The 14,360-nt window shown below is 38.2% G+C and overlaps 1 long non-coding RNA gene across 5 annotated transcripts in view; it reads right to left on the reverse strand.

Moving 5' to 3' along the window:
* LOC139039533 (uncharacterized) overlaps positions 1-4,929 on the reverse strand; it is a 75,005-nt gene extending 70,076 nt beyond the window's left edge. For all 5 annotated transcript variants that reach the window (XR_011492876.1, XR_011492875.1, XR_011492873.1 and 2 more), the window contains exon 1: positions 4,783-4,929. This is a non-coding gene — a long non-coding RNA (uncharacterized lncRNA). The remainder of the gene's footprint in view (positions 1-4,782) is intronic.
* Positions 4,930-14,360: the final 9,431 nt, after the last annotated feature.

Consider the following 14,360-nt stretch of genomic DNA (forward strand, 5'->3'; position numbering starts at 1 on the left):
GCCATGGGCTTTTCAAATGTGCTGTCAAATTTCATCCATCTTGATTAAGATTCCACTAGTTTTGTAAGTCCAAGTAATGTTAACAATAGCTGCAAAAAGATCATCTTTTTAAAGCCAATCTTTTCTTTCCTGGTAAACTCACAAGCAGATTATATAAAAATATTTGTAAGGGGCAAAAATGTTTTATATTCCATTAGAAAGTAAAAGTTTTCATGTACTTCAGAAGTATCCTCTCTAGCCCAATCTAGATGTGTAGATATGTCCTGCCTTGGAGGATGATGGATGGATGGATGGATAGATAGATAGATAGGTAACAGATGGAAGGAAAGGAGGGAGGGATGGAGAGAAGGGAGGAAAGAAAAGAAGGAATCTACACATCACTAGCCCAGGGAGCTACTGCTCCAGTTTGCAAATCTAGAAACTTGATATGCTTGATTTTCTTAGGATTGATGAGCCTTTTGGAAGCTGCTTCAGTCTAACAATCTCATACAAAAATATTTATTTAAAAAATTTTATTGAAAATCATTTAAAAAAATTCCCTAGAAGAAATCTCCCTGACCAAGATCTAAGGCCAACCACCTGCCTTCTTATGGAAAGATGCAAAGGGTGTATTCAACAGTAAAGTTTGGTTGGTGGAGAGAGAATCTGAACCTAAGGAGTTGGTATTCTCTTGCAGAGGTCACTATTGTTATTATAGAAAGAACAGAAAATGGAACTGCCAGAGTAAGTGAGCTGATGGCTGAGGCAGAGGATGCAAATGACCCTCCCTTTATAGGGTCATCACATGCAAGATTTGGTCCTCAGATCTGAAAGTGCCACACCTCAATGAAGATGACACAATCACAGAAGATCAAAGAAAGAATAACTCTTGTTAATGTAATTCACAATAGGTGGGTGTATATGCTGGTAATCAGCACTCCTCACAAAATATTCTTGGCTCTCCACTTTTCTGATATGTGGTAGGACTGTTTCCCCACCCTACTGATATTAGCCATGCTCAGTATTTTAGCTAAAAAAAAAAAATGAAGTGAAATGTGTGACTTTCAGGCTGAAGCTCTGAGAAACAGAGTGTGATTTGCCACTTCCTCAGCTTGGTTATTGTGGATGTACAGGTTTTGGTGACTTGCAATGACCATGCCCTAAAACAACCTTTGTTGAGTGCATGTGTGTGAAAGAAAGAAAAAACGTAATTGCTGGATCAAGCCACTGAGATAGTCAGGTTGTTTATTACAGAAACATAACCCAATCTATCCTATCTGTTGTAGTATACAGCCCAGAATTTAAAATTATTTTAAATTAATCCTACTTGGATTCAGTGTATATTGACAACCCAACTAATACGCAGAAGTTGTCTTGGTGTTTCTATAATCAGAACAAAAGGAACTAGAGGGTGTTGTACGATGCCTGAAAAAGCACAATGAACTACGACTGCATTGTAATAGAGCATACTCTTTAGTGATTGCATTAGACCTGCCTGCAAAACACCACAGCTCATTCACTCATTCATCCATTCACCAAATATACAGAGAGTGCTTACTATTAATATATACCAGACCTGTTCTGGACCTTGGGGATACAACCATGAAAAGATTGAAATAGTCCTGTACCTTTCAGATGTACTTATTATCTTAGCCTCTTAACTCTGATTCCAGATTCCATGAAGATCATGTACATTTCACCAACACATAGTCCTTTATCATAATTGCTCAGGCTGCCACTTACTTGTTCTAAACATACCCTCTCATCAGTGCTTCTCAAACTATTGGGTTTCTTTTCTAATCCATTCCAGACTAATACTTTTGTAAAATACAGGGAAAATATAATTAAATGCAATAAAAATAAGTTACTAGAAAAATAGCTCATGAGGTTGGATGTCAATGTAATGTCAATAAGCTATAAAAGTTTCTAAATGATTACTTGCAATTTCTGTACTTATCTCCTCCAGGAGGACAAAAGGGTTCTCAATCACTGATCTATGGACCACACTTTGAGGAGGACTACTCTGGACCAGCAGGGAGGACTTAAGCAAGCTATGTTTTCTGTATTCATTTGTGAAACCATCTACCTTTTACCAAAGTTATAAAGTTTTGTATGTTGTGTAACCTCTTCAGGTCAATTACCCACTGCCCATTCAGCTCAGCATATGTATTATTATTTAGCTAATATTTTAAAAATCAACTCACTCTTTCATATGGATAAATTTTAAACTTCTCCATGTAGATGAAAAAAACAATTTCACTTGCCATAAATAAAATGTAACTGTACAAAGAAGTGCTTGGAGTAAGTAGTTATTCAAATCTAGGGAGATGCGGTTGCCTGCTCTGAGATTTCAAATCTCACCAATGTCAAAATGAAATTTCCTATTTGACATAATCAGAAAAGTGAGAGGAAAAGAAGGCCTTACTCATTATGTGTTTCAGTGCTGCATAATACACTACTCGTGTGCCATCTAAACCATTTTAAGGATCAAATAATGGTCTCATAATCAAATGGGTAACTGTGATTGAACATGGGTGTCAAATATCACCACTTCCTTTCCTGGTACCTGTCTTACAGACAACTAATGCTATGGACCATAGGCTCACTTCAACTTCTGAAAATAATATTTTCCCCAGATGTAAATAGTATCTCTGAGACTGGGGAGTTCTATTGCAGCATCTGGCATACCATAAGTATCAAACAAACTTGTATTTCCTTCCTTCTTCCATTAATAACCAGTTTCTTTTCCTGATGTGTTTCTGCTATATTTAAAATGGATAACCAACAAGGATCTAACAGCACATGGAACTCTGCTCAGTATTATGTGGCAGCCTGAATGGGAAGGCAGTTTGGGGGAGAATAGGTATATGTATAACTGAGTCCCTTTGCTCTTCACCTGAAACTATCACAACATTGTTAGTCAGCTATACTCCGATACCCAACAAAAAGTTTTTAAAAATAAAACAAATTTATCGAATCTTTTAAAAAAGAAAAAAAATGTGTTTAATGACTGAAATTCCCCCTTGGGCTCCGCTGTAGCTACAAGGGAGAAAAACTAAGTCTTTCCCACTTGTATTTTTTTTTACTATTGTAATTATTTAATCATAATCCACAGCTATAACATTGGTGACATCATCCAACAGACCAGAGATTTAGTTTGCTCTCTGTTTTCACGTGGCTACAATTCTCTCCAACTTTGAGCGTTACTTTAGCATTAGGGAGCAGAGACTCCCCAGGACAGAAGAAGAGTCATTTAACCAGTTGTATGTCTCTATGTATTACTCCCAACTAAATGTGAGATCAGGGCTTCTGCATGCGCTAGGTTAAGCTGTGAATATACACAGGCTAGAGAATATGATTTATGTTATATTCTCAGAGACATGGCTATGAGCTGAATCTTCATAACAAAACAAAGTCCTTCCACAAGCATTTCTTACCTAACACTGAACTTTTATCAAAGAATTTTTTTTCCAACTAGCTGTTTCAAATAAATGCTAACCATACAGTGTCTCTTCTCTCCCTTCAGGATATACAAACCACAGAATTCCAATGACTCACCCCAAAATAGCTCATGAATATGCCAAGGGCGGAAGGGCATGCTGTTTGGTTCTTTAAAACTTCCTGCCAAACTGAAGAAACTGAACATACACAGATATTTGGGGACTAACTATGAGTAATAATGAGAATTTAATCCCTTTCAGTCTTCTGGATTAGCAACAGCTTGCCTAACATGTCCGGCAACATCCTGTTTGCTACATGTGACTTCTCAAAAAAATAATAATATAATATTAATAGCACAGTGTTTCATTGTTAAGACTGCTGTTATCTATGTCAGTGGTTCCCAAACATTTGCAACCATTTGTAGATTAAGGTCATATATTGGAAGAACTGTCACTAACGGCTTTATAGAACAAAAGTGTTATCAGTTTAACTTTGAAATTTTAAACAAATAAAGGATTCAATGTATAGAATTTTAAGTCTGCATAAACCCTTAAAACGGGTTTGAATCTCAGATATGCCACCCGTAGCAGTTACTTGAACCCTCCAAGTTCTAATTTCCCTATATGTAAAGTGAGTATGATAATAATGCTATTGTTAGATGTGTATATAAACAAAGAGTACTGCTAAGTGAATAAGTTATCTAGTACTAACAAGGAATCTGAAGACCACAACCATTAACTGACTTAAAGGGTCACACACTCATCAGTCAAGTGCCAGGACAGAGCATTTTATAAAGCTGTGATTAGACACAGTCTCCGGAGCCAGTCAGCCCAAGTTCAAGCCCCAGTTTTCCCATCTGCTAGCTGCATCACCTTCAGCAGATCACTTTTCTGTGCTTCAATGTTCTTATCTATAATATTAAGATAATAATAGTTCTTTTATCACAGGGTTGTTGTAACAGCTTAAAAAGAATACAGGTAGCAGTGCCTGGCACTTTTAATAATTAATCAACAAATACTACCACCCCCAAATTGGAAAGCTCTGGTTCTTCAAAAAAAAAAATTTTTTTTTAACTAAAATAAATGTCAACAATGACAGGCTTTTTTTAAACAGTGACAGTTTTTAAAAACTTGATCCAGAAAAGCAACCCAAACTTTAAACACACACATACACACACACACACACACACACACACACACTTAAGATAGTTTATAAAGTGATTAGAATATTTGCAGATGTCTTTACAGGTCAAGGTACTTGTGTTCTGCAGCCATGTTGATGTGTCATCCTTCCCTTTTCCTGTAGAGGAAGGATACAAAACAAAAATATTATACACAACAACCCCAATTACTAAAGAGTCACCTTGATTAGAGTTTGAGAAGAATGCCATCATCCAGCTGCACTTGACATTCATGGAAGAAGCTTAGTGCAATGGGAGGAGCATCAGACTCCCCTTTCAGTCCAGGCTCTGCCGCTTGACCCGCTATAGTAAGTTCCTCAGACTCTGAGTTGCCATCTGTAAAATGGGAACAGTAAACAGAGACCACCTGATTATAAATACTATAAATTCTCTTGATGCAAATTAGCACTAACTCCTCCGCCACAGTTCAATTCACTTCAGTCGCTCAGTCGTGTCCGACTCTTTGCGACCCCCTGAACCGCAGCACGCCAATAACTGCTTACCACATATTTGTTTATATAATAAATAAGATACAAATTAAAGATTTTAGGATTTATTGTGTCCAGTCCCTAACTGAAACCACTATATCCCCACTCCCACCCAAATAGTACCTAATTTGAAAATCACAGATCTAGGCCCCGCCATTGATGGCCTCCAAGAGTTAAATGACTATAGTTGCTAGCTCCTTAATAAAAAGCTTAAAATGATGACAGTGGTATAGATAAAGAACTTCTTCCCAACTCATCATTTGTTTTTCAAATAATAGACATTTGTATTGTCTTAAAAGATTTGTGAGTGATTTTAACCCCTATTTGAAACCAAGTGGTCAAAGGACCTTAGAAACCATACTCCCTACCCTCAATAGACATCATTTCCAAAAACAAGAGAAAAAAATATCCACATGGCCTTTGTACTCCATTTGTCTCTTGAAGCACCATAAGAAATAAATGGGAATGTTTTATGATTCGGGAATAGGTTGTGGGTTTGGACAGGTGTGGGCTCTTACAGCTCCTCACACCTTCAAGGAGAAAACTTGCTGAACAGAACTCTGCTTAAAAACTTTAGGGATCCCCACTGTGCAGACTACTTACTCTGATCATGTCACAAACAAAGATCAGATGGAGACCGCCCTTCAGGGTTGCACATGTTTGCTGGCACAGCATTCTCACTGCGTCAGAGCCTCACCTGACACTTACTCATTATTGGATGAAAAGCCAAGGCCTAATAGTGTTGGTCATGTGTAACTTGCCAGGTCCAGCCAAGTATCCCAGGCCCTTTCAGAAATAGTCCACCAATTTGCTTCCCCACTCTACCCTGAAATATTTCTATGCCCGTAGCCATCACAGACTCCTAAAATCTCTTGTCAGTATGAGCTTACTCCTATCTCTTTTGACAGTTCTCTTTCTCCGTTACAGCCAGCTTCTGTATCAGACCTAATACAGACACTGGGAGACTCTTCTCTGTGGGCTTTCAATAAATATTTATTCAACTCTATTTTGTCATACTCAGAGATAATAGGAAGCAAGGATTACCATATTTCCTAAATGCATCTTAAAACTCATTGCCTAGGGTCAGGATGATAGCGGGTTGTTTCCTTACAGAAAAACCAATTTTCTCAGATGCACTGCCTTCATCAGCCTCAATGCAGATACTGTATATTATTCAAGGTTTATAAAAAAATTCAACATCTGCCATAACAGCTTAAGGTTCCAAGGCAGAAAATCTGAATCAGTAGTAAAATTCTCCCCAAGTAATACATGGTTCTTAAACATCAAATAAAGAGTCAAACCTGTCATGAAATATGTATTGGACAAAAACAGCATAGAACCAGCTCTTGTTTCTAGATATTTCAAACAGTATGTCCTCCCATTTTCCACGGTGGATTTCCTGTCATTACTTTGTACACACTCTGTGCTTGCAAAGTGCTGGGAGCATAGATACGTATCTGGAGGCTTTTTTTTACAGAAATAAAAAAGAATTAATACGGGCTTGCAAGAGAAGCAAGAAAGGAAGTGAAAACGGAAGCAAAAAAAAAAAACCAAACCTGTGACTAATCAGCAATCTGTTCCATGAATATAAACACTTTGGTATCGTTTTTTGTGTATTAACATCTTAAATCTAAAACAAGCCTATGAAGCTCAATTCTGTGTCCAGCCTGTACAAAGCTAAACTCTTATCTGTCCTCTGCACCTGTAACCGTTTTGACTTATACATAGTTTGCCCTTTTACTTTGCTTCAGGGTCAATTAAGCAGCAGAAGGAATGCCTGGGATCACGTTGCTGTTGTGACTAATCTCTACAAAGAATAGTGCAGGAGATGAAAGGGAAACCACCTCCAGAGTCCTCAAAACCAGGAGCAGAGAGCCCTCCAGCCCAGGGTGGAGAGTCACAATGCAGAGATGTTGTGATGTGACTTGCTGGGAAAAGAAAAGAAAATAAAGCAAAGGTAAAAACACTCAAAAGGATTAGAGCAATACTTGGTACAAGAAAAGAAAATAACTGGCCAGTTTCTGAGCATTTTTGCCATTTGAAGACAGATAGTACAATATCTTAGTATAAAGTTTAAAATGCACTGTCCCAAATCAATCCCCTCATTAGAAAGTTACATAGCCTCAAAAGTCATCATTATGAATTTTATATGCTTAATCATTCAGTTATGTCCTATTCTTTGAGACCCTTTGGACTGTAGCCCTTCTCCAAGGGATCTTCCCAACCCAGGGATTGAACCTATAGCTCCTTCCATAATGGACCTAACATTCTAATATAATGCTGTCAAGGCACAGGATAAAATCCAGGGCAGCAAAAAGGAAAGAATATGAATTTTGGTGGCCTGGCAGATACAGTTTTTAATCTCAGTTCTGCCACTGACTTGCTGTATTAATGTAGAAGATTAGCCTGCTCATGCTGCTTCTCTTTTCTACATTTATAACAAAGGAGGACATAAGAGTTATCTCATCGTATTATCGTAAAGATTAAAGAAGATTAAAGCCTGGATTTTTGGCGGTACCAGACCTGACAATACAGTGTTCTAGGTGTCAGTGTCCAAAGAAATCCTCTCTGTATAGAATATGTCACAGACACAGACACAGTCACACATGTGCACCTGCACATAGGCTTATAATTTTTTTTAACTAGTGCATTTCTGCATTAGGTGGTGCTAGTGGTAAAGAACCTGACTGCCAATGCAGCAGACTCAAGAGACGTGGGTTCAATCCCTGGGTCAGGAAGATCCCCTGGAGAAGGAAATGGCAACCCACTCCAGTATTCTTGCCTGGGAAATCCCACAAACAGAGGAACCTGGCAGCTACAGTCCTTGGGGTTGCAAAGAGTGGGACACGACTGAGCTCACACACACAGCGCATCTCTGAGTATGCAAAAAAGCCAGGGAAATCCTCAGAGGCCAGAAACAATGAGAAAACACATATGCAAAGAGGGACGCAGGTGCTTGAGACAGCATTTGTTTGTGGGCATCTTCTTCTCTGATCCACGATCAGAGAGCCAGCAAGGTGGGGGCAAAAACCTAAATCCAGGATTCTCAAAATCACCTTCAGAGGGGTATTAAGATATTTCCTCTTATCTTTAAATCTGAGTGATAAAATATGTATCTACCCAGAAGCTTACTAGCCATAATCCTGCACTCACAAAGGTTCACAATATTGTTTGAAGCTTAAAACTAAAAATAAAACTGAATATTTAATTTATGAGATTTCTGGATTGGTGATACCTCTCCTTGATCCTCCCCATCCACTCACACCTGACAAAAGTAAATATAAATTTTTTCTAGAAGGAAGAACTTTAAATTCAGGCCTCAAAACATTCCCACAAATAAGATAGCAAGACATATGGTGTTTGCACACAGTAAAACCAGGCACTACAAATAAAAGTCAGTAGAAATATTAAATTTTAATTTAACAAGTAGTCAAAATATGAATGTGTGATAAACACTTTAAAGAAATAAATAAGTACAAAAATATACAAAAGGAAATGAAACTTTAATTACCAGGCAGATTTTTGAAAAATAAAATTCCTAGAAATGAAAAATATAATCATTTAAAAATTAGAAATGCATTCGGGGACATGAACAGACAATACATGGGGACATGTTTAGCTTTAAGCTTGAATCATTGATCTATATTTTTTTAGAATTATTCTTTTCAACAGCTTTATTAAGATATAATCAATATACAGAGAACTGCACATGTTTAATGTTGTACAGTTTGAGGAGTTTGGAGATGGGCAACACCCATGACATCACCACAATGAAGGGAATAGATACATCCATCTCCTAAAATTTTCTTGTGTGCTTTTTTACTCTTCTTTTTCCTTTTTTTGTGATAAGAACTCTTAACATGAGCTCTACCCTCTTAACTAATTTTGAAGGGCATAATACTGTACTGTTAGCTACAGTGACTATGTTATGGGGCTTCCCAGGTAGGGCTGTGGTAAAGAATCCAGCTGCCACTGCGGGAGACACAAGAGAAAACTGGTTCCATCCCTCGGTGAGGAAGATACCCTGGAGAAGGGAGTGGAAACCCACTCCCATATCTTGCCTGGAAAATCCCATGGACAGAGGAACCTGATGGGCTGCAGTCCAAGGAGTCGTAAAGAGTCGGACATGACTGAGCACACACACTCTATGTTGTGCAGCAGAGTTTTATTTTTTTTTCCATTTATTTTTATTAGTTGGAGGCTAATTACTTTACAAAATTGTAGTGGTTTTTGCCATACATTGACATGAATCAGCCATGGAGTTACATGTGTTCCCCATCCCGGTCCCCCCTCCCACCTCCCTCCCCATCCCTTCCCTCTGGGTCTTCCCAGTGCACCAGCCCTGAGCACTTGTCTCATGCATCCAACCTGGGCTGGTGATCTGTTTCACCCTTGATAGTATACTTGTTTCACTGCTGTTCTCTCTGAACATCCCACCCTCACCTTCTCCCACAGAGGCTAAAAGTCTGTTCTGTACATCTGTGTCTCTTTTTCTGTTTACAGCAGAGTTTTAGAATTTACATATCTTTCTTAACTGAAACTTGCTGCACATTGAACAGTAACTGCCCGTTTTCCCCATCCCAGCCCCTGTCCCTGGAAACCACTATTGTATTTTCTGTTTCTATGCATTTGTCTTTTAGATTCCTCATGTAAGTGGAATCCTGTAGTATTTGTCTTTCTGTGACTAGCTAATTTCAGTCAGCATAATTGCTCCAGATTCATCCATGTTATCATAGATGGCAGGATTTCTCCCTCTTTTTTATGACTGAGTAATATTTTAAGTATATAAAATATGTATATTTATGTATGTATGTCCATTCATCTGTTGATATACATATTGTTTATTTCTATATATTGACTATTTTAAATAATACTGCAGTGAATGTGGAAGTGTGATCCATACTTTTTTCATTGAGAAATGAAATATAATGATTTTTTAGAGCAAGGGTTCTTTTTCAACTTATTTATTTTTAATTGGAGGATAACTGCTTTATAATACTGTGTTGGTTTCTGCCATACATCAACATGAATCAGCCATAGATATTTTAATACATATGTTCCCTCCATCTTGAGCCTCTCTCTCACCTCCCACCCAAAACCACCCCTCTAGGTTGGCTGGATGGCATCACCAACTCGATGGACATGAGTTTGAGTAAACTCCAGGAGATGGTGATGGACAGGGAGGCCTGGTGTGCTGCGATTCATAGGGTCGCAAAGAGTCAGACATGACTGAGCGACTAAACTGAACTGAGCTGAACTGAGGTTGTCACAGAGCACCAAGTTTGAGCTCCCTGTGTCACACAGCAGATTCCCACTGGCTATCTGTTTTACATATGGTAACATATATGTTTCAGTGCTATTCTCTCAATTCATCCCACCCTCTCCTTCCCCTATTGTGTCCACAAGTCTGTTCTCTATGTCTGCGTCTCCATTGCTGTCCTGCAAAATGCTCATCAGTACCATCTTTCTAGATTCCATTATATGCATTGATGTACAATATTTGTTTTTCTTTTTCTGACTTGCTTCACTCTGTATAATGGACTTAGAGCAAGGGTTCTTAATGGGGGTCATAACTCAAAGAATTCAGGGAGTCTGCAAACTTGAATTAGAAAAAATTTACATATTTATTTTCGTTAACTATGATTTAGCATGGCTTTCAGAGTATAAACAACAAACCATAGTATCGATAGTAATAACTTTGACTTTTTATCAATATAAATCTCAGATACTTTTATATCACACAATCACTATTTCATATATCACAAATTATCTATTTTCATCTCACAGAATCACATTACTCATTATGATAGGCCTATATATTTCCCTGTTTCTTAATGTATTAATTTTAAAATACGTATAGTCAGTTCAGTTCAGCTCAGTTGCTCAGTCGTGTCCGACTCTTTGCAACCCCATGAATCACAGCACGCCAGGCCTCCCTGTCCATTACCAACTCCCGGAGTTTACTCAAACTCATGTCCATCGAGTCGGTGATGCCATCCAGCCATCTCATCCTCTGTCACCCTCTTCTCCTCCTGCCCCCAATCCCTCCCAGCATCAGGGTCTTTTCCAATGAGTCAACTCTTCCCATGAGGTGGCCAAAGTATTGGAGTTTCAACTTCAGCATCAGTCCTTCCAATGAACACCCAGGACTGATCTCCTTTAGGATGGACTGGCTGAATCTCCTTACAGTCCAAGGGACTCTCAAGAGTCTTCTCCAACACCACAGTTCAAAAGCATCAATTCTTTGGCGCTTAGCTTTCTTCACAGTCCAAATCTCATATCCGTACATGACCACTGGAAAAACCATAGCCTTGACTAGACAGACCTTTGTTGGTGAAGTAATGTCTCTGCTTTTTAATATGCTATCTAGGTTGATCATAACTTTCCTTCCAAGGAGTATATTACTATGTCATAATTTTTATATTTTTGATAATTATATTTTAATATAATTGGATTCTTTTCTAGTCTATTGTATATTATCCTACCTGTTTTTAAAAATCACTATTTAGAGAAGTCCCTAGGCTGCATGTGACAGACAAAGGTGTCAGTGGCATAAGCAAGGTTAGAATAACACCACAAAAACAAACTCAGGAAAAAAAATTTTATGACCATCTGCAAATTTAAATTAAAGTGAATTCCCTGTGTATTTTTTAACTCTAAAATTGCCCCTTAAATATAGTCCTTGGACAAATTTTACTAAGTATATTTTTGTTTGGGCTTTCAAGTTTTAATATAAATGTTTGTCACAGTTTTAATAGTGAAAGAGGAAAGGAGTGAAGAAAGAAGAAGTGAAAGATTTGTTTTGCAATTTATCCAGCTATTTGCATTTACCTCCTATCTTACTAAAAAAGAAAAAAGAATATTTGAATATCCCTACTTTCTTTTAGTTGTTTCAAGTCACTCATCTAAGAATTTATACCAGAAATAAAGCAAATTTTCAACCTCTTGAGGAAGTAAATCATTAGCATATACTATCTGACATTTAAAATATTAGTTTTCAGAGGTTTCAACATAAGAGTCTGAGTTTGGGTATCTTATAATTTGACAAGGTTGCTTTATCTCATTCCATCTTAGGTTCTTCATAAAATATAAAGTTCAAATATTTTCTCTTCACTCTGATATTTTACCCACCTCAGCTCCCTCTCTGGACCTTTTCTATGGCATTCGATCGTAGTCATTGGAGTTCTTCATGTTTGTGTCTCAGGTTCATTAAACACCCCAACCAGAACTTCAAAAGAAGCTATGAACAGCAGCACTTGTTCTAACTGGAAGATCATCCTGAGTTGTCCCCTCACCCCCACTGTTTACTCTTGAAAGGTTTGGGCCTCCTTTCATCTCCAGTTCTCAGGTTCTGGCATAATAACCCAGCCCTGACATCAGCATCTAACCCTCTGGATCCCAGGCCATTACCAAAATACTTATGCTTTGCCATTCTGACTCTGCAGCTCTGCTCACTCTGCTAATCCTGTCTGGGAAGAGCCTTCAAATTCCCAGAGCACAGGGCTTTGGGCTTCTCTGCCTCTTTTCCTATAATCCAACCAGATCTTGAAGGATCTATGCCATTAGCCACAGTTGAAACAAGGCTGTTAAATGACCCCCTGTATAATATCATTGATCCTCTCCTGAAACTCAAATAAAATTAACCTCTTGTTACACTTTCAAAGGTATTTTAGCAAAATGACACATCCAGTAAAACAGGAAGGTGACCTTTTCTGAAAATTTTCTTGGAGGATGGAGAAATAAAGTGAATTACACCTCACAGCTCCAGCTTCCTCATAGCTCAGTTGGCAAAGAATCCTCCTGCAATGCAGGAGACCTGGGTTTGATTCCTGGGTTGGGCAGATCACCTGGAGAAGGAAATGGCAACCCACTCGAGTATTCTTTCCTGGAGAATCTCATGAACAGAGGAGCCTGGCAGGCTATAGTCCATGGGGTTGCAAAGAGTCAGGCATGACTTAGTGACTTAAACCCCCCCCACCACCACCACCACACCTCACAACCTAGAGAAAAACTTCCAAAAAATGTTTTCAATACATCTCTGTCTCCCATGTCTGTACACCATACAGCAGTAGCCCTGTCTCTCTCCTTTTCTCTCTCTCTCCCTCTCTATTTCTCTCTAAATCTCTGGCTCATTGCTACTCTCTAAAGTCCATGAAGCCGTAAGAAAGATATCTGTGAACTCACATGAAGTAATATCCCAAAGATATTATAAAGTGACTGACAATATAAAGCATAAAAGAATATATAGTATGCCACTTTTGTGTAACAAAAGACAAGGATGTAAGAAATGGTACATATGCCTGCATACTTCACAAAAAGAAACAGAAAGGAGAAACCTAAAAATAATGAAGTTGGTTACCTACAAGGGGTGAGGGAAACAGAGTAGAAGGGATATGCAAGGCAGTGACATTTCCCAGTGAATTTCTGTTTTTCTTAGTTTTGACTTGAAATTACATTAATATTCTACATACTCAAAGAATGAACATATATATTTTTAAAAGGATAAGGAGAAAAAAACCAAAACAAGTGAACTCAATATTATTTCAAAAGAAAAACATAACATTGTAAGGATGAGATGGCAAGGAAATAACTTTTAGTTATGATCACAGTATTTGGCATATTAGTATTTGACACTTGACATGATCACAGTCTTGAGCAAACTATAACGCAAAGGGTAGAAGACAGTAGACACATTTTGAACTCTTTTAAAAAAAAAAAAATTATTGGAGTATAGTTCTTGGCTTTCGGAGTAACAGAAATGTCAATATGCTTACAGACACAGTATACTGTCTACACCTTTGTCACCAAAGAAACTATTTAGGAAATTAACTTGTAAATTGAGTAATCTTAATGTGAAAGACATATCTATCTTTTTTTTCAAGAGACTTTTCCTAGATTCAGTTCAGTTCAGTTCAGTTGCTCAGTCATGTCCAACTCTTTGCAACCCCATGAATCACAGCATGCCAGGCCTCCCTGTCCATCACCAATTCCCGGAGTTTACTCAAGCTCATGTCCATCGAGTCAGTGATGCCATCCAGCCATCTCATCCTCTCTTGTCCCTTTCTCCTCCTGCCCCCAATCCCTCCCAGCATCAGGGTCTTTTCCAATGAGTCAACTCTTCCCATGAGGTGGCCAAAGTATTGGAGTTTCAACTTCAGCATCAGTCCTTCCAATGAACACCCAGGACTGATCTCCTTTAGGATGGACTGGCTGGATCTCCTTGCAGTCCAAGGGACTCTCAAGAGTCTTCTCCAATACCACAGTTCAAAAAT

This window comes from Odocoileus virginianus, chromosome 18 (genome assembly GCF_023699985.2).
Source record: "Odocoileus virginianus isolate 20LAN1187 ecotype Illinois chromosome 18, Ovbor_1.2, whole genome shotgun sequence".
NCBI classification, from domain to species: domain Eukaryota; kingdom Metazoa; phylum Chordata; class Mammalia; order Artiodactyla; family Cervidae; genus Odocoileus; species Odocoileus virginianus.